This window comes from Oryctolagus cuniculus, chromosome 1 (assembly GCF_964237555.1).
Source record: "Oryctolagus cuniculus chromosome 1, mOryCun1.1, whole genome shotgun sequence".
NCBI classification, from domain to species: Eukaryota; Metazoa; Chordata; class Mammalia; order Lagomorpha; family Leporidae; genus Oryctolagus; species Oryctolagus cuniculus.
Genome location: NC_091432.1, coordinates 22,066,511 through 22,084,196, shown reverse-complemented (window position 1 = coordinate 22,084,196; position 17,686 = coordinate 22,066,511). Strand labels below are relative to the sequence as shown.

General features: G+C 42.3%; 1 long non-coding RNA gene across 14 annotated transcripts in view; it reads left to right on the top strand.

Annotated features, from left to right (window-relative positions):
- LOC103351346 (uncharacterized) overlaps positions 1-17,686 on the top strand; it is a 103,547-nt gene that overhangs the window by 5,601 nt on the left and 80,260 nt on the right. For 3 of the 14 annotated variants that reach the window (XR_011387508.1, XR_011387502.1, XR_011387492.1), the window contains exon 1: positions 10,599-13,907. The exons of 1 other annotated variant lie outside the window; for it this stretch is intronic. This is a non-coding gene — a long non-coding RNA (uncharacterized lncRNA). Of the gene's footprint in view, positions 1-10,596; positions 13,908-17,686 lie in introns of those variants that run through there. 10 more of the 14 variants (XR_011387496.1, XR_011387493.1, XR_011387505.1 and 7 more) reach the window with 7 other exon arrangements.

The window sequence follows — 17,686 nt, the reverse complement described above, 5'->3', positions numbered from 1 at the left end:
GGTTTCCCTGAGGATGCCAAAATGTAAGGTTATGGCTCCTTAATTGGAGTTTAGCATAGGTTGGACAGGAAGAGTTTTGGGCTTTTTTTTTTTTTTTTTTTTTTTTGAGGGATAAGACCTTAGAGTCTAAATACATTTACTTTTCCTATTCACCAGCAAAAATTCTTTTGCAGAGCTTCTGTTTAGCTGCCTTTCAGAGCTTCAGACTCCTACTATGATTCTTACTGAGGAATTCAGTTCCAAGCTTGGTAGAGAATTTTGGACCTCCAGGGCAGTTAGATTTGCAAGGAAGGGAAAGATTGAAACACCAGGCTCGGGCCAGGGAGTCACGTGAGCCAAATGTAGGAAGCGGCTAGCACTCTTCCTGGGAAGCTTGAGATCATGGCAGAGCCTGAGTGGGTTAGACCTAAGGCCTTCAGGTCGTTGTAACTAAATGATCGCCAGGCGGACTTTTGGAAATCTTTTCATTTTCCAAGTAGAATGCAAATGATAAGGAAATTGGCTGGACTCCATTGTAATTCCCACCATGCAAAGTGAGAAGGCCATCGCACTGGTGGCTGAGACAAACATCTTTTCAATCCCTATCTTGTGTATAAGGAGTTGAAGTTTGCAGCCTGTGTCTTGGGAAAAGGTGTGGTTGTTAATGCTAAGTGGTTAAGATCTCTCCTCATAGCCCTAATGGACATTTTAATCACACTGTAAGGAAATCTAAGAAAATAATGTTGGGGGGGGATTTTCTTGTCTGATGGGTATTATCTTCTAGTTATATTGGGGGAAAATATCCACCATTGAGTTAAATGCCAAACTTAGACTATCTGGCAAGCAACAGATGGAAAGAACAATAGAAAGTATCTATAGACTAATACCTTCATTTTGTAAATCAAGAGGTTAAGTGGTTTTACCAAGGTCACGTGGCTGAGGCTCCAACCCACGCTATTTATTGTCTACTCCAGGTTTTTGCTTTACTAAATATTTCTCATCACTACCCAATGACACAGATAATCCATGAGTTGTAACAGATTTCTTTCCAAAATGGTTTGCATTCACGGTGTGGGGGATCAAAGAAGAGTTTGCAGAAAGTGTCTTCTGCGCTGCAGCGTTCTGGGGCATCCCTAGGTTGGCCCGCGCTCGCCTCTCTTGTCTCTAACGTGGACAGGAGGCTCGGGGCTCCTGGACCTCAGTTACCTTGGTCAGCTGAGCAAGTTTTCAGCAAATTTGCTGTGTCATAGGAACCCAGTATCAGTTCTCTGACAACCTCTCCTAGCATGAAGCAGCTCCTAGAGGCCTAGGCCCCTCTCCCTGACTTCTCTCCTCTATCTTACCTGTGAGGCTTGATTATGAGCTGCTAAGAGGATACTAAGGACCTGTGTGAATTCTCCCAAGACCTCCTTTAGAAGCAAGAAGGACCTCAGAAGGAGCTTTCAAACCAATCAGAGATCCGCTGGGTCCTTGTCCCTCCTATATGTATGTGTGTATGTGTGTGTGTGTATTATATATATATGTATATATATATATACACACACATTTAGAATGCTACAGATCACCTGCTTGTAGGAATGTGCCTGGTATGGTTAGGTGTCAAGCGTAAGATGTACTGCCAGTCTGGAGATCTACTTGTGCTATTTCAGCTTTCCATGCTTCCACCAATGACAGCCATTTGGACACCGTACAGATGCCGTCTTTAGAACGTGGGAGTGGTAGTCACGCTATGTGGGCTATCACAGATAAATTCTTCTGGGGGCCTCTTTCATAGGCATTCCCCAGTGTTTTTTCCTCCCATTCTCCTTTGGGAGGTGCACTTACTGACAGCTTCCAAGGAGGAAATAAGATTCACTTCTTTGTTGAAAAAGGAAGAGATTGGGAGAAAGAAAAAGGAGATGAAGGGAAAGACATAAATGAATTCAAAAGCAAAACAGAACTGACGGCAGTGGGAAGAATGAAAAGGATGGAGTTGCCTAGTCCTGGAGACAGGGTTATGAACTTGGAGAACCAGTTCCATACTTCTGGTTTCAAGTTTTCCATCCCCAAAACCAGGCACTCAGACTGCTCCATTCATGCATTTCTTCAAGAAATGTTCAACGTTTATGGAGCACATGTCTGTGGAGTCCCCATTCCTTGTGTCAGGTTGTGTATTGGGTATCGGGGATACATAACTGTTCTCCTTTTTATAATCTGATGAAAGTTATGGATCATCCCCCCAGCAAAAAGAAGAAAAGAAAAACACAGGCATTTTATAAGGACTTCTGGGGAGTTCGTGACCTCCCTGGGCTCCATGGACCCCAATTTAAAATTTTTGGCATCTGATCTCTAAGGCCTATATTTTACAACATTGAGATTTGGGCTTGGGTTCATGGCCAAACCTTGGTTTTTAGTTGCTCCTTATTATTTTGTCTAGCAAACCTGCTGCATTTTATTGTAACATCTTCCCCCCCCCCTTTTTTTTTGAAGAACAGATATTTGGATCTTAATTAATACTACAAGTAGCTAGAATGAATGCTAAACAGCACATCAGAAACTGAAGACAGATGTGGAACTGAGGGACAAGAGCAGAAGAGGTTCTTGTCTTTTTTTTTTTTTTTTTTTTTTTACAGGCAGAGTGGACAGTGAGAGAGAGAGACAGAGAGAAAGGTCTTCCTTTGCTGTTGGTTCACCCTCCAATGGTCACCGCAACCAGCGCGCTGCGGCCCGCGCACTGCGCTGATCCGATGGCAGGAGCCAGGTACTTATCCTGGTCTCCCATGGGGTGCAGGGCCCAAGCACTTGGGCCATCCTCCACTGCACTCCCTGTCTTTTATTATCATAATCATTATTTTACTTACTTGAAAGGGAGAGAGAGAGAGAGAGAAAGAAACTCCCACAGCTGGTTCACTCCACAAAATGCCCACAATGGCTGAGGTGGGCCAGAAATGCAATCCAGGTCTTCCATGTAGGAACCCAATTACTTGAGGCATCACCAGCTGTTTCCTTGAGTCTTCATTAACAGGAAGCTGGAGTCAGGTGTGGAGCTAGGACTGGGATTCAGGCACTTTGATACAGGACATAAGCATCTTTTTTTTTTTTTTTAAGATTTATTTATTTATTTGAAAGTCAGAGTTACAGAGAAGGAGAGGCAGAGGCAAATGGCTGCAACCATCAGTGCTGGGCCAGGCTGAAGCCAGGAGCCAGGAGCTTCATCTGGGTCCCTGATATGGGTTCAAGAGCTTAAGGACCTGGGTCATCTGCTGCTGCTTTCCCAGGTGCATTAGCAGGGAGCTGGATCAGAAGCAGAGCAGCTGGGAAAGGAACTGGCATTCATGTAGGATGCCAGTGCTGCAGGCGGCAGCTTCATCCACTTTGCAACAACACCCTTGACCTGAGCGTCTTACTGGTGTCTTAATCATTAGGACTGAATGTGCATACCAGAGAAGTTTTAATGACCAAAGCCAGGCTGGTGCTGCTGAATTTCAAAGAAAACAATTTTTTTTTTTGAAAGGCAGAGTTACAGAGAGGCAGAGGCAAAGGAGAGAGAGACAGAGACAGAGAGACAGAGAGAGAGAGAGAGGTCTTCCGTCTGATGGTTCACTCCCCAGATGGCTGCAACAGCCAGAACTGCACAGATCCAAACCCAGGAGCCAGATCTCCCACACGGGTACAGGGACCAAGCACTTAGGCCATCTTGTACTGCTTTCCCAGGCCATAACAGACTGCTGGATCAAAGTGGAGCAGCTGGGTCTCGAACCGGCACCCATATGGGATGCCGGCACTGCTGTTGGTGGCTTTATCCGCTATGCCGAAGCGCCAACCCCCAGAGAAACAATTCTATCTTTCAGGCTAAGTATTCTTGGCAGGAAGAGACGTTTGTGTTAAAGCTAAACAATGTAAGGCCACAGTGTCAGGACTCATAGCAAAGTTAGATTACCTCAAATGCTTTTGACCATCAGTCAGAATCAGTTAGAGAGGCCAAGGGTTCCTTGAGAAGGAAAAACCAGTTCATGTAATGTACTATTGGACTGCTTCTTTATCACCCGGCCAGTGGCTCTATGGCAGGCAGTTTTGTTAAGATCTTTTTATTTATTTGTTTATTTTCCTTTTATTTGAAATGCAGACACACACCCACACTCACACATGGTGGGGGGGGGGAGGGCGGGGAGAGAGAGAGAGAGAAATCTTGTATCTACTGATTCACTCCCCAAATGCCTACAACAGCCAGAGTTGGACCAGGCTGAAGCAAGAAGCTAAAACTCCATCCAGATCTCCCACATGGGTAGCAGGGATCCAAGTACCTGGGCAGTCACCTGCTGCCTCCCAAGGTGTGCATTAGCAGGAAACTGGTTCGGAAGCAGATAGCCCTAACACGAACTAGGTATATGACAAGAGAGGTAGACCCTCTAGTCAGCTTCCTAACCACTGGACCAAATGCCTGCCCCAAGATTTTTAATGAAGAAGAAACCAGAAATCTTCAAAGGCTCAAAACAGGCGTGGAGAGGTCAGTGTGGAAAGGTTTCACCCTGTTTCTGAATCTTTCAGAACTTCTTTCTTTCCTGCCTTCAGAGTTCCTCCTTGCAATGAGGAAGACTTGAATTTTGGCATTTAGGCAAAGGGACTGACTTTTCTCCTGATCCTAATGCAAGTGGTCTATTCAGAGGGCATTAGATGCTCTCACTGGATACTCCCAGGGTGGACAACCAATGGAAGTTACTGCTGAGCGACAACTTTGGAAGTGAAGTGACCCATCTTTGAAAGGGCCACATGAAGATCTAAACTTGTAAAAGCTTTGTGTTAGATTGTGGGAGGAGAGGATGACATGTGTGGAATTCGACTTAGACCAGAAAACAGCAGGTACTGCTGCTAAGACTAAAGTATGGGAAACCCCATTTAAATACAAATGAATCCTTTCCATTTCTCCATTCCCTCATCTGTAAAATGGGAGTCATAACTGTACCACCCTCCAGTAGGTTCTGCTGAGGAGTAAATGAGATTACACATGTAAAGAACTACCTACCTAGTTAGTGCTTAGTAAGTGTTACCTGTTACTTTTTTTTTTTTTTTAAGTGATTGTTTCTGTACCTGCAATATCGTACAAGGCTTAGAACCTAGGACCAGCCATGGGTCCAGAGCTATTCCCAGAGTGACAGATAAAAGATAATCTTTTCTGGAAGCATCTGTCCATTTGCTCCATAGCCTGCCAGTGCCCGGGATTATTCAGCTGGGAGCAAATCAGAAGGGCTTTTAGGAAAATCTTTTCCTCTACTTTGTGTGTCCCTATACAAAGATTATCTCTTTCTAGTTTCATTCCTCCCTCTAATTCCTTGCTTTCATTCTCTTTAAAAAATCGATGACATTTAATCACTCGTTTTCCATTTTTGTTTTACTTTTTTTTTTTTTTTTTTTTTTGCAATCAGGGAGAAAGACTGATTCACTAGGATACTTGCCATTCACCTTTTACTTTCAGCTTACAACTCGTCCTAAATGTTTAGAGCTTAGACAGTTTCCAACAAGGAAAGACAGCAGGGCAAGAAGAGGTAACACGGTTTACCATCATAAATGATGTTTTCTCTTCCCTTTTTACATGTATTTTGTCTTCACTTTTTCCTTCTTCCAACCTCACTTTTCAGTGCCTTATAAATCATTCCGTTTCCTGCCATAGCCCCCTCAGCCCCACAAAAAAACCTTTATTCTCTCCCTTTTGATCCCCTTCAGTTGTACCATCAGGCAGTTCTTTTTAAATCTTGTCTGCAAACCTCAGGAGGAATTAGGCCAGGTATCTGGTGTGGTCTCCCATTTTCTGGATAACACACAAAAGAAGGGGCCAAGTCTACCCTTAGCAGCCTGAACCTATTGAGCACATCTGTGGCCATTCCAAAGAGAAGAAAAATGTATTTTAGTTTGGTTTCCTTTTATTTATTATATTTAGATTTCATAGAAATTAGGGCCTTCTCCAAGGACCTATCTACATTTTTATTTTTTTGTATTTAAACCCAGAGCCCACCCATTGTTTCCACTATTCAGTGACCTTTTCTTACCAAAAAAGAAAAAAAAAAAACCAACTCATCATGAGAAGCTCAGGAACCTGTCAAACACAGCCTGACACAGAGTGGTTGGCCATCTCTTCTTTGTGGCTTAAGGGGAGGATGAGGAAGGCGGCATAGTTGGAGGAAGCAGAGAAATCTGTTGGTCAGGAGCAATGAGGAGCTTTGGAGAGCAGTGAGGGTTCGATTTTCTGCCCAATTTGGCATGCCCTTGAGGGATTTATATCTGAGTCCTTCTCCTCCCCTATAAAATGGGAATATTGAATAAGAATATTTCATAAGATTGTTAAGCAGATAACAGGAGATGCCGGGAAACCACGCCTGGGGCTTTGGCACGTGGTAGGGATTCAGCCCGTGTTATCCGCGGAGACTCAGGGGTGGATCTAGTCCTGGAGGGGGTGGAGGAGCTGAACGAGGAACAAGAAGCAGAAAGGTCAGCGTGCAGTCCCTGGGAGTCTGGAGGCAGGGCAGGCGTCTGCAGTCTAGGGGTCTCCACAAGTAGCTGGACCTTACCAAGATTCTCCAGATGTTGGAACTGAACACATGCTGATAGCACAGAGGAGCTTGCTCAGGGCTTCCTGGCCACTGAGTTGGAGATGCCAGCCAGTTAAATCGCAAAAACTTACTGCTTGGTGAACCTTTTTTAGGTTAACCCTGGAAGAGAGTCATGATCTTCAGAATCAGCTCCTTTAAGGCCCAGACTGTAGGTTTAGTTTAAAAAAAAAAATCAGGAAATAATTTCATTATTTATTTCAAGATGTAGTGAATGAATTTTTTTTTTATTTTTATTTTTTGGTAAAATCAGGGGTCTCCTTCCTTCTTTGAATTTGTAACAAGAGCACTGGGCCAGGGACAAAAAAAAAGAGGGCAGAAACCTACTTGATACAGGTTGGGGGTTCCCTGTTACCCAAATTGAAATTGTCTGGAAAACCCTTAAATTCTTAGCTGATTAGAGTTAGTAGGTAAATCAACAACTTATAAATAAATTTAAAAGGAAGAGAAAATTAGATATAGACAACCAAAATTTCTTTCAGATTTCTGCCAGCTCTGAACTTTCACACCACATTTAATGAAATAATATTTAAATAAAAGAAGAAAATAGTTTCCCCCCTAGTGAATTTCTTTATGCTTAATTAAAAAAATTTTAAATAAATGTTGGTAATTGGACACAGAAATGTCATTTATAGTACAGATTTCACAAGAAAGAAACCATTTTTTATTGACAGTTTACTGAATTAAAATTTGCTCTATGTTGTTTATGAAACAGACATTTAAGAAAACATTTTAGGCTGTAATATAAATAGATGCCTAGTCTAGTGTTTTCATTTATTTGCAGGCTTATAAAGCCCTCCCAATCAGATATCTCCCTCTTAAGTTAGCCCTTAGGAAATCTGTCCAGATAAAAACCTTGTCTCAGGTAGTTTTACATAAGAAATCTCTTCATTTAAATGAGAAGCAGGTCTAAAAAGAGTAGCTATCCCTTCAAATAACAAACAAATGAGATTTAAAAAATACAAATGCAAGCTTTTTGCTTTTTTGAAGATTAGCTGTTAGTTTTTGAATTTATTTTTTAATGATGCTTCAGAATTCTAGGGGAAAGGAAAATCCTTGTAGAAGAAAGAAAACCTCCTTAATTTTTTTCATTTAATAATTTAAAATCTTGCTTCTCAGGGAGTTACCTCTCAGCTACTCAGAGATTTAAGATGAAATTTTGTTTCTATTTTTTGTGTACCTGTACAACAATAAAGGTAACATTCAAATAAAGATAATCACTTACCAAAGCTTAAATAACTAAGAAGATATTTTACTTATTCTTATAAAATATTATCTTTTCATATAAAACAAAGAAAACATACATTTCTACAGAGAAATGTGATAATTCATTAATATACTTATTTTGGAAAGATGTGGTCTTTTTTTCTACAATTCATAAATTAATTCCTTTATTTGAAAATGTCTTCTTTTTGAATTAATATTTTTGCTAGAAATCTATTTTTTGCTCAAAATATTTTTCCAAATTAAATTTTAAACTGAAAGTATTTTTTACTAATAATTTTTAAGAGCTCATGTTTTAGTACTAAGTTGATTTTTCATATCTAGTCTTCCTTTCTGCATATGCTCATAGATTGTAAAATTTAGAAATGTTTATAAAACACATTAAAATAGATTATTTATATATAATATTTATACTTATGAAAGCATTATACATGGCACAAATAGTGACTGTCTTTTTTTTACTTCTTTGCTTTTTGGCAAATTCTTCTTGTTCATGTGTGGGTTTTTGTTTCAATGCAGGAATCTTCTGATAAATTAGTAGATTCTGACAGCTGCTTAAGGAGCCATAGAATTCATGAAGTTTGTGAAACTGTCTACGAATGACCCCAATTCAAGCAAGCAAATACATATTTGTATATCTGAAGTATAAAAACCTAGATCCCAGAATTATTCCAAATTAAGTGTTTTTCAAACATTTCACAAAAGTGGTCCTTGTTTCTGAGACCTTGTGCTCTGATCACCCACTTGTTGGAGTTAAATGTGTTATTCCTGCCATGGGAAAGAGAAGAAACTCAAGGTGATTAAAATGTTGAGCTTCATCCTACCACCTCTTACTTCCTTCTCACTGCCATTTTTCTGAGCAGCACAAGTAAAGCTTGGGCTGCAATCTTCCCATGCACACAAGTCTTTAGTTCTTCCTGTTGGCTGTTAACACGCACTCTTATGGGGCAGCATGACTTCTAGATCTGGTTTTCAGGTGGAGGTTTTACAGTACTCAGGATGGAAATTTGATCCCTGTCTTTCTGATGACGTCATGCTTTCTGAGTCTAGTCCATCTACAGTAGAGGAGGGAGGTGGTGGTTGTGAAACATGGTCAGTGGGTGGCCAGCTGGGAGGTGATCCAGAGAAGCTGGGGAGAGAGGACAGCACAGGGAGCTTGGGCCAGCATCTCAGCCAGGGACGCTGTGAAACCCCTGCAGTTGCACACTCCGCATTGGTCAGTGTTGTGAGTCTCAGGGCGGTTCCTCTGTGGGTGCACACACTCGCAGGCCAACACCCTCGCCTGTTTTCCTCATCTAGAAGGTAGAACCTAACCATGTGGACCTGAGGGTGCTCTCGTGTTAAAAGGCACTCTGCTCCTCGGTATGACCAGGGCACTAGAAGACAGCAGTGCCTCCAGGCTTCACTTCAAGGGCCGTCCCTCTGCCACATCAGTAAACTCAATATCGACAGTATTTTTGCCGTAAGATGCTCGTTTCTTAAAAAGTAGGTTATCATCAAATCTCAACTGAACCTCAGAACCCTTCTTGTCTCTTAGAAAAGATAGCTGTGTAACTCTGACTATGCTATATCAAAAAGCATCTAAATAAATTTTGGGGAAGCTGGGAATGCTAATTGACCTGATTTGATCAGTACACAATGTATACATGTGTTAAATTTTTGTACTCTGCTCCATAAACATATACAGACATATGCATCTATTAACATTTTTAAAAATTAAAAAATATAAGAAAGTAAAATTTTAATCTCTGACTTTGAATATAGGAAAATCTCTTCTATGATGCTGGAGAGGCACTAACTAGAATGGTTTAGCATCAATCTCAAATTTCTAAATCCTGTGAAAAGAGAAAAGAAACCTATTTTCCTCTTTATAAACTGCCTGGAGACCCTTAGAAGAAATGCAGTAGATAGTATAATTATAATTTTTAATGTTACTATAACCATCATCATTTATTGATTACTGTTATAAAAAGTATTGCCAATGAGTAAAACATTTTTAAAATGCCAAAATAATTAAAGAAAAAATTAAAACATAAGACAAAAAGGAAAAAAATCTGAAGAAGTTAAATTTAGAGGATGATTTGAGGTGAGTTCAAACATAACAGAAGAACATCAAGTGAAATTCATGACCGCTTTCTTAGGAGCACACACACACAGATCCAGGTTTTATACCCAAGAAGTATTTTTTAACTGATATATCAAGCATATTTAGAATCTCACTGCTGTTAAATTTGCTACTATATTTTGATGAATATACAACTTAGTTCTCTCTAAGCAAAGAGCCCTTTTTTCCAGACTAGAGACAGGATTGAGAGGGCAAAAGGTCATGCATCCTTCACCCTAATAATTAGATTAAGGGCTCTCTGAGTCATGACAGTACTTTAACTTTGTAAAACCTTAATTACTCTGTAATTAAACAAGCCTTGAAAAAGTAGTAATCATTTTTAAATATCCTGAGTAAAAGAAAAATATAGAGTTTTGGGAAAGGATCTTCTTTTAGGAAAAAAAAAAACTGCCAGTGACTTTTACGAAAGCAAACAGGTTAGAATCTGTTGTATAGATGCATTGAAAATATAGATTTGGAGGGGGCTTTGCTTTTGGGGACAATCCAGAGTATATACAAATATATACTCGATTTATAATTCAAGATAGTGAAAAAATAACCTTAAATGAATACTATCTATTTTATGAGAAAATGGAATCTTTTTTTTTTTTAATTTTTATTTTTGATAGGCAGAGTGGACAGTGAGAGAGAGAGACAGAGAGAGAAAGGTCTTCCTTTGCCGTTGGTTCACCCTCCAATGGCCGCCGCTGCAGCCGGCGCACCGCGCTGATCCGATGGCAGGAGCCAGGATCCAGGTGCTTTTCCTGGTCTCCCATGGGGTGCAGGGCCCAAGCACCTGGGCCATCCTCCACTGCACTCCCTGGCCACAGCAGAGAGCTGGCCTGGAAGAGGGGCAACCGGGACAGAATCCGGCGCCCCGACCGGGACTAGAACCCGGTGTGCCGGCGCCGCAAGGTGGAGGATTAGCCTATTGAGCCACGGCGCCGGCTAGAGAATATGGAATCTTAAAAATACACTATTGAAGCTGTTGCTCGAATTTTTATTAACCAGTCTGACTTTCTTTTTAAAAATTGTATTGATACAAAAACAATTGGTTTCATTAGCTGGCTTCCTAAGAGCAAATGAACTGATTGTGTTTAGCAGGATGACTTCTGTTTTAGAAGAGCCTTCCTACTTCTCCCATGATATACAAATATTTTTTCTCCTATGCATTATAAGTATTTTTTACCCTATGGAGTATACTTGTCATTTGTTTGTCTTTTCCTTTTTCTTCCTGGATATTTTCTCTGTATTTTCACAACATCATGCACCCACCCTACAAAAAAAATTTTGGTCTCCTTTTTAAAAATTTTCTTATTAAAAATTGTTTTTCCTTGCAGAGCAAATGAAAATTCTTAGGTAGTTGGAGCCTTCTTATTGAGACCACGTTTGAGGCCTGTTGTGAAACAGTCTTGGAAAAATATCAGAACTGCACAAAGTTTGCAGATATCAGAACTTCACATGCTTTTTGGTCTGGTTATAAACAAGAATGGGAGTCTGCTCTCAACCCGAGCACTTCTTGGCTTTCTAGGACAGTAGAGGGGAGAGAGGCCTCAGTGCCCCCCTCAGATCTGTGGAGATCGATGATGATCCCCATCAACATTAAGCAGAGCTTCTCAGGCTTTCTCAGAGACACCTACGATGGAGCTTATGCTGTGGTGTGCATAGCTACTTGCCGTGTAGGTTAGCTGCATGTTTTCACCCAGACCTGTCGGAAGGGAGATCTCACCCAGACTATGTGATAGTTCTGCAAATAACACTTGGATTCTGATCCAGTGGTGAATGAATGATATGCTTACATTGATTATCTGCCTGCAATCAGCTGTTACCCGTGCCCTTCTCCCTGTGGAAGTCCATGCGACACTGTTGACTTATTAATTCATTTTTTCTCAACAAAAACTCCTTGGATAAGTAGTCAGATGTTAGATGTCAGTGAAGAGAGTTGATTCATTGGTGGTGGTTGTTGAATTCTATAAGTCTGTGGGTTTTGTAAAGTGGTCCTCAAGTGTAAGATTAAAATGTGTTTAACATTAAACTTTATTAATTTTTGATAACAACAACAAATAAATGGCAACCCCTAGTGGGGAATAACCAAGCAAGATTTTTACTATTTAAATAAATGAAAAACAATTTTTGAAAATATACTGTCATGACTGACAATGTTACACTTCACCCCTCATGATACGCATAAAAAAATATTCACAGAACACACGCACACATGCACACACACTGACTGCTTTATTGCCATCTTTACCATAATATTCCACAATTTAGCATTTGCAAGTCGGCCTGAATAATGAGGCAAAATTCCAAAGCAGTTTTGTTTATGCTCATTCAACATAGAATCCTAGGATTTAAAAAAAAATATTTATTTATTTATCTGAAAGGCAGAGTGACACTGACAGGGAGAGAGAAAGAGACGTTCCAACCACTGGTTGGCTCCCCAAATGCCTGCAACAGCCAGGGTTGGGCTAGGTTGAAGTCAGGAGTCTGGAATTCCATCAGGGTCTCCTTATGAGTGGTAGGAATGCAAGTACTTGGACTTTTGCCCACTGCCTCTCAGGCACATTAGCAGGAAGCTGGATCGGAAGCAGAGGCAGGACTCAGCAGCAGTGACTTAACTTGTGGCCTGCCCTAGAATCTTAGGATATGTCTAGAACTCATAGGGACATTTGAGACTGTCCAGCCCGAATTTCCCAATTTGCACTAGGAAAAATTGAGGCAGCTTTTGAAGGATCCAATCTTGCCCAATCCACAGAAAATTTGTGGCTTGGTGGCAGGTCCGGGGTTAGAACCATCTAACGTGAAGAGTTCTGACTCCGGGCAGAGTGGAGATGGAGTGGCAAATTCCTGATGAAGAGAAAAAAAAAAAAGCAGTAAAAAAGATGATGTTGTGTGCTGGCTAGGGTGTTTTTCTGATTCAGGCTTACCAAAGACTAACTCGGCTGCCTTTGTCTCTGGGCCATCCCACTGCGTTGATCAGTTTAACTCTCTTCTTTCTTTCAAGTTCCCAAAAGAGACGTATTTTAGTGACCTGTCATCTGCAGAAGTTCAGAAATCAAACAGTCCCCTACCTTCTCATGGAATGACATAACAAGCCTTTGGTAACCCCTGAAATGTGTGAACACTGTGTTACCTACCAACAACACAAGCATCAGCTGAATGATGTCTATGAAAGTGTCTGGCACCCAGTCGATATTCAAGTACATGTTCTTCACTTACTGTCTATATGGACAGGTTTAAATTAAGATAGAGTTCAACAGTAACTACCGCAAGGCAAAATTAATCAAGTGCTAAGTAGCGGTCAGAGCAAAGTACTGTGGCAGTGGAAGGAATGCTTAATCCTTGTTTTTTTTTTTTTTTTTAATTATTTACTTATTTGGGAAACAAGACAGAAATGTAGAGTCCCTACATGATTTCCTCCCCTCCCCTAGTGGCTACAATGGCCTGGGTTGGACCAGGCTGAAGCTGGGAGTCAGGAATCCCATTAAAGTCTCCTACATGGGTAGCAGGGACCCAAGTACTTGAACCACCACTCGCTGCCTTCCAGGTGCCCATAAACTGGAAGCTAGAATCAAGGGTGGAGCCAGGATTAGAACTTCTTAACTGCTAGACCAAATGCTCTCTCTGGGAGTCACCAATTCTGATGGGAGGTCAGAGGGTGGAGAGCATATTACTTGTGCTTTGTAAGATGAGTAGGATTTTGCTAGAAAAATAATAAAGGCATGGCTGGCTGTGAGCACTTTGTAATGAAGGTCTGGAGTGGTGGGTACCTGGTATATTCTGGAAATGGTGGAGAATGTATTGTTATGGGAATGATGAGGAAGAAAAGGAACAACATGCTGGAATCCTTGGTTGGCAACGGTAGAGGCAGTAGAATGCTGGGTGAAGGGCTTTATGCTGTCATAGGCACTGGAGGACCACTGAAGCTTTAGACTAGGCGTGTGGATCTCTGGGGCTAATATTGACCAGTGGTTTAAGAGCATGAAAAGGGGACCAGGAGTTTGCTGGTGACTCAGGTTAGTCGTGATCGTTAAGAAAGATGTCCTGTCTGTTTTGCATTGCTTCAAGGGAAGTCGAGAGTTGTGACGATGGTTGCGAGAACCTCAGATAAGGTGACCCCATTCACGGGACCAGGAGTGATTTGAGAAGCTATGTGGATGATAGTTAGGCTTTCTTGTTGAACTCTGGGTACTGAGGACTGGTCAGTGGCCTCCAGAAAGCAGCCAAGTTATTGGGTGCCTGCTATTGTGTGTGCTACAAAGTGTCCCTTCGGGGGTAGAAAAGGCTTGAGTGAATGGGAAAGGGGAGGGTTGTGGGTGGGAGGGACGTTATGGGGGGGAAGCCATTGTAATCCATAAGCCGTACTTTGAAAATTTATATTCATTAAATAAAAGTTAAAAAAAAAAAAAAAGAAGGCCGGCGCCGCGGCTCACTAGGCTAATCCTCCGCCTAGTGGCGCAGGCACACTGGGTTCTAGTCCCGGTCGGGGCACCGGATTCTGTCCCGGTTGCCCCTCTTCCAGGCCAGTTCTCTGCTGTGGCCAGGGAGTGCAGTGGAGGATGGCCCAGGTGCTTGGGCCCTGCACCCCATGGGAGACCAGGAAAAGCACATGGCTCCTGGCTCCTGCCATGGGATCAGCGCAATGCACCGGCCGCGGCGGCCATTGGAGGGTGAACCAACGGCAAAGGAAGACCTTTCTCTCTGTCTCTCTCTTTCACTGTCCACTCTGCCTGTCAAAAAAATAAAAATAAAAAATAAAAAAATATAAAAAAAAGAAAAGGCTTGAGTGAAAAAATGGCTTCCAGACAGCCAGTGTCTTTTCCCAGAGTTTTGTTTCTTATGGGTCTGGTCTCCCAGTCCTTTGTGAACTTTTGCAGTGCTTCCACATGTAAGCAGGTACCTCCTTCCCCCAAGAGTGACTCTTTTTGTTCAGCCACTCAAACCTGTCAAGTGTCCACACACTATCTTGCCCCAGCTAAAGGAGAGAGAGGTCTCTTTAAGAAGAGATGCTTTACGGCCAGCGCCTTGGCTCATCCTCCGCCTTGCGGCGCCGGCACACCGGGTTCTAGTCCCGGTTGGGGCGCTGGATTCTGTCCCGGTTGCCCCTCTTCCAGGCCAGCTCTCTGCTGTGACCCGGAAGTGCAGTGGAGGATGGCCCAAGTGCTTGGGCCCTGCACCCCATGGGAGACCAGGAAAAACACCTGGCTCCTGCCTTAGGATCAGCGCAATGCACCGGCCGCGGCGGCCATTGGAGGGTGAACCAACGGCAAATAGGAAGACCTTTCTCTCTGTCTCTCTCTCTCACTGTTCACTCTGCCTGTCAAAAAAAAAAAAAAAAAAAAGAGAGAGAGAGAGAGAGAGATGCTTTTCTAAAACTTTTAGTTATTTTTAAAATTATTAGTTATTTAAAAGCAAGAGAGAGAGAGAGAGAGAGAGAGAGAGAAAGAGAATGAATCTTCCATCTGCTTGTTCACAACCCAAATAGCATCAACAGCCAGGTCTGGGTTAAGGCTGAAGCCAGGACTGGTCTCCCATTGAGTGGCAGGAATCCAAGCACTTGAGCTATTTTCTGCTACCTTCCCAGGTATCTTAGCAGGATGCTGGACCAGAAGCAGAGCAGCTGGAACTCAAATTGGCACTCCAATATGGAATGCTGGCTGCACAAGGAGCGGCTTAACCTGCTGAACCACAACGCAAGCCCCTGCCTTTATTATTAATTAATTACTATTCATTTGATTTTAGAGAGACAGATAGACAGATATCTCCCAATCTACCAGTTTACTCTCCAAATGCCCAGAACAGCCAGGACTGGGCCAGGTTGAAGCAGGAGCCTGGAATTCAATCTGGGTCTCCCTTGTGGGTGACGGGAACCCAGGTACTTGAGCCATCAGCTGCTCCCTCTCAGCATGTGCATTTGCAGGAAGCTGGAGTTAGGAGAGGAGCCAGAACTCCGACTCAGGTACTCCCATATGGGAAGTGGGCATCCCCGAGTGGTGTCTTAACTGCTGTGGTAAACGCCTGCACCAAGGGTTGCTTTTTCATCCTGACTTTGACCTTGTTTTACCAATGAATCCATTTCTTCAGCTGGTGTCTTCATTTCTGTTCACACCAACAGGAAAGTATTTTTTTTTTTTAAATTTTATTTATTTTCATTTTATTTGAAAGGCAGAGAGACAGAGATCTTTGATCATACATTGGTTCACTCCTCAAATGCTTGCAACAGCCCAGGCTGGGCCAAGACTGAAGCCAGGAGCCTGGAATTCCAGCTAGGTCTCCCAGGTGGGTGGCAGAGACTCAAATACCCATTAGCAGGGAAGCTGGACTAGAAGTGGAGGAGCCAGGACTTGAGCTGGGAGTTTCTATATGGGATGCAGGGATCCCAAGGGACGACTTAACTACTCTGCCAAAAGCCCACCCAGGAAAGTGTCTTTTCATGGGGCCTGTCTGGGAGCCAGACGCTTCTTTTACTTCATGGTAGCCTGTGTCTATCTTCCCTTCTTGCTGTGTCGTCTTGCACTCTGTGCCTGCCACTCTCCCCTCTCTGCACCTTGGGACTCCGTTCCTCTTCTCTGCCTCCTCTTGACTCTCCACTGCCCTTCCTGTTGGAACTTCTCTCCTATGCATCTCGCAGGTCTCTGTTCTGCTATCCCTGTCTTGTGCCTTTCATGTCAGAGTAGGTATGACAAGTCAGACAAGAAAAATCCCTTCTGTGGGTGCAGACCAGATGTGACCAGACCTCAGCCTGATGTAGGGGCCCCAGGCTAGTAGTAGTGTGTGTGTGGAGGTGGGACTGTGACTTTACATCTGCACGTTGACACAGCATCATATATGTGTTAGGGAATTAAGTGCACTTGTACTGCAGGATATGGACTCCCAAACTGGAAATAGAAAACTCTGGGTTTTGTTGCCATCTCTGCTGCTGATTTCTTATATCACTTTGGACAATGTCATAATCAAAAACTCAAATGAAATCTTTTTTGTTAAAAAATAACACATTTCATCTAATTCCATTTCTATCATATTATTCCTAACTGGCTCAGTCATCCATCCATCCACTAATTGCTGGGTCTGAATAAAAAGTCTCTGAAGTAATACTCACCTAAGGGCAGTGATATTTATTTCTAGATTGAAAAACTTGATGTGATTTTTTTTAACTTTTTTTTTTTTTTTTTTTTTTTGAGGCAGACAGATAAACAGACCTTCCATTCATTGGTTCATTCCCTCAAATGGCCACAATGGCTGAGGCTGAGTTAGACCAAAGTCGAGAGCTAGGGACTCAGTCTGGGTCTCCCATAGGCAGGAGAGACTCAACTCATTAGCAGGAAACTGGAATCGGAGAGCAGCCAGGTAGTCCAATAGGGTATGTGGACATTCCAACCAGCGGCTTACCGCTAGGTCAAACACCTGTAGCCTAACTGTTTTGGATATGCTTTTCTGTGCTGCTTAAATTCCTAATAGGAAATCAGAATACCTGTGAGGGAATGATGTTGGTTTAGTTTAGCAATGAATCTCATTCTCTCCCTCTCACCCTCTCTGTCACTATATAAAAGAAGAGGAGATTTTCGAAGTCCCACTCAGTTCTCCAAACTCGTATTTCTTTATTTAGGTAAGAATTGTTTTTGCTTTTAAAAATAATTTATGTTTCATTGTTTTTGCTTTTTAAAAAAAATTTATTTGAGAGGCAGAGTTACAGAGAGAGAGAGAGACAGAGGCAGAGAGAGAAGTCTTCCATCCACTGGTTCACTCCCCAAATGGCTGCAACTGCTGGAGCTGGGCCAGGCCAAAGCCACGAGCC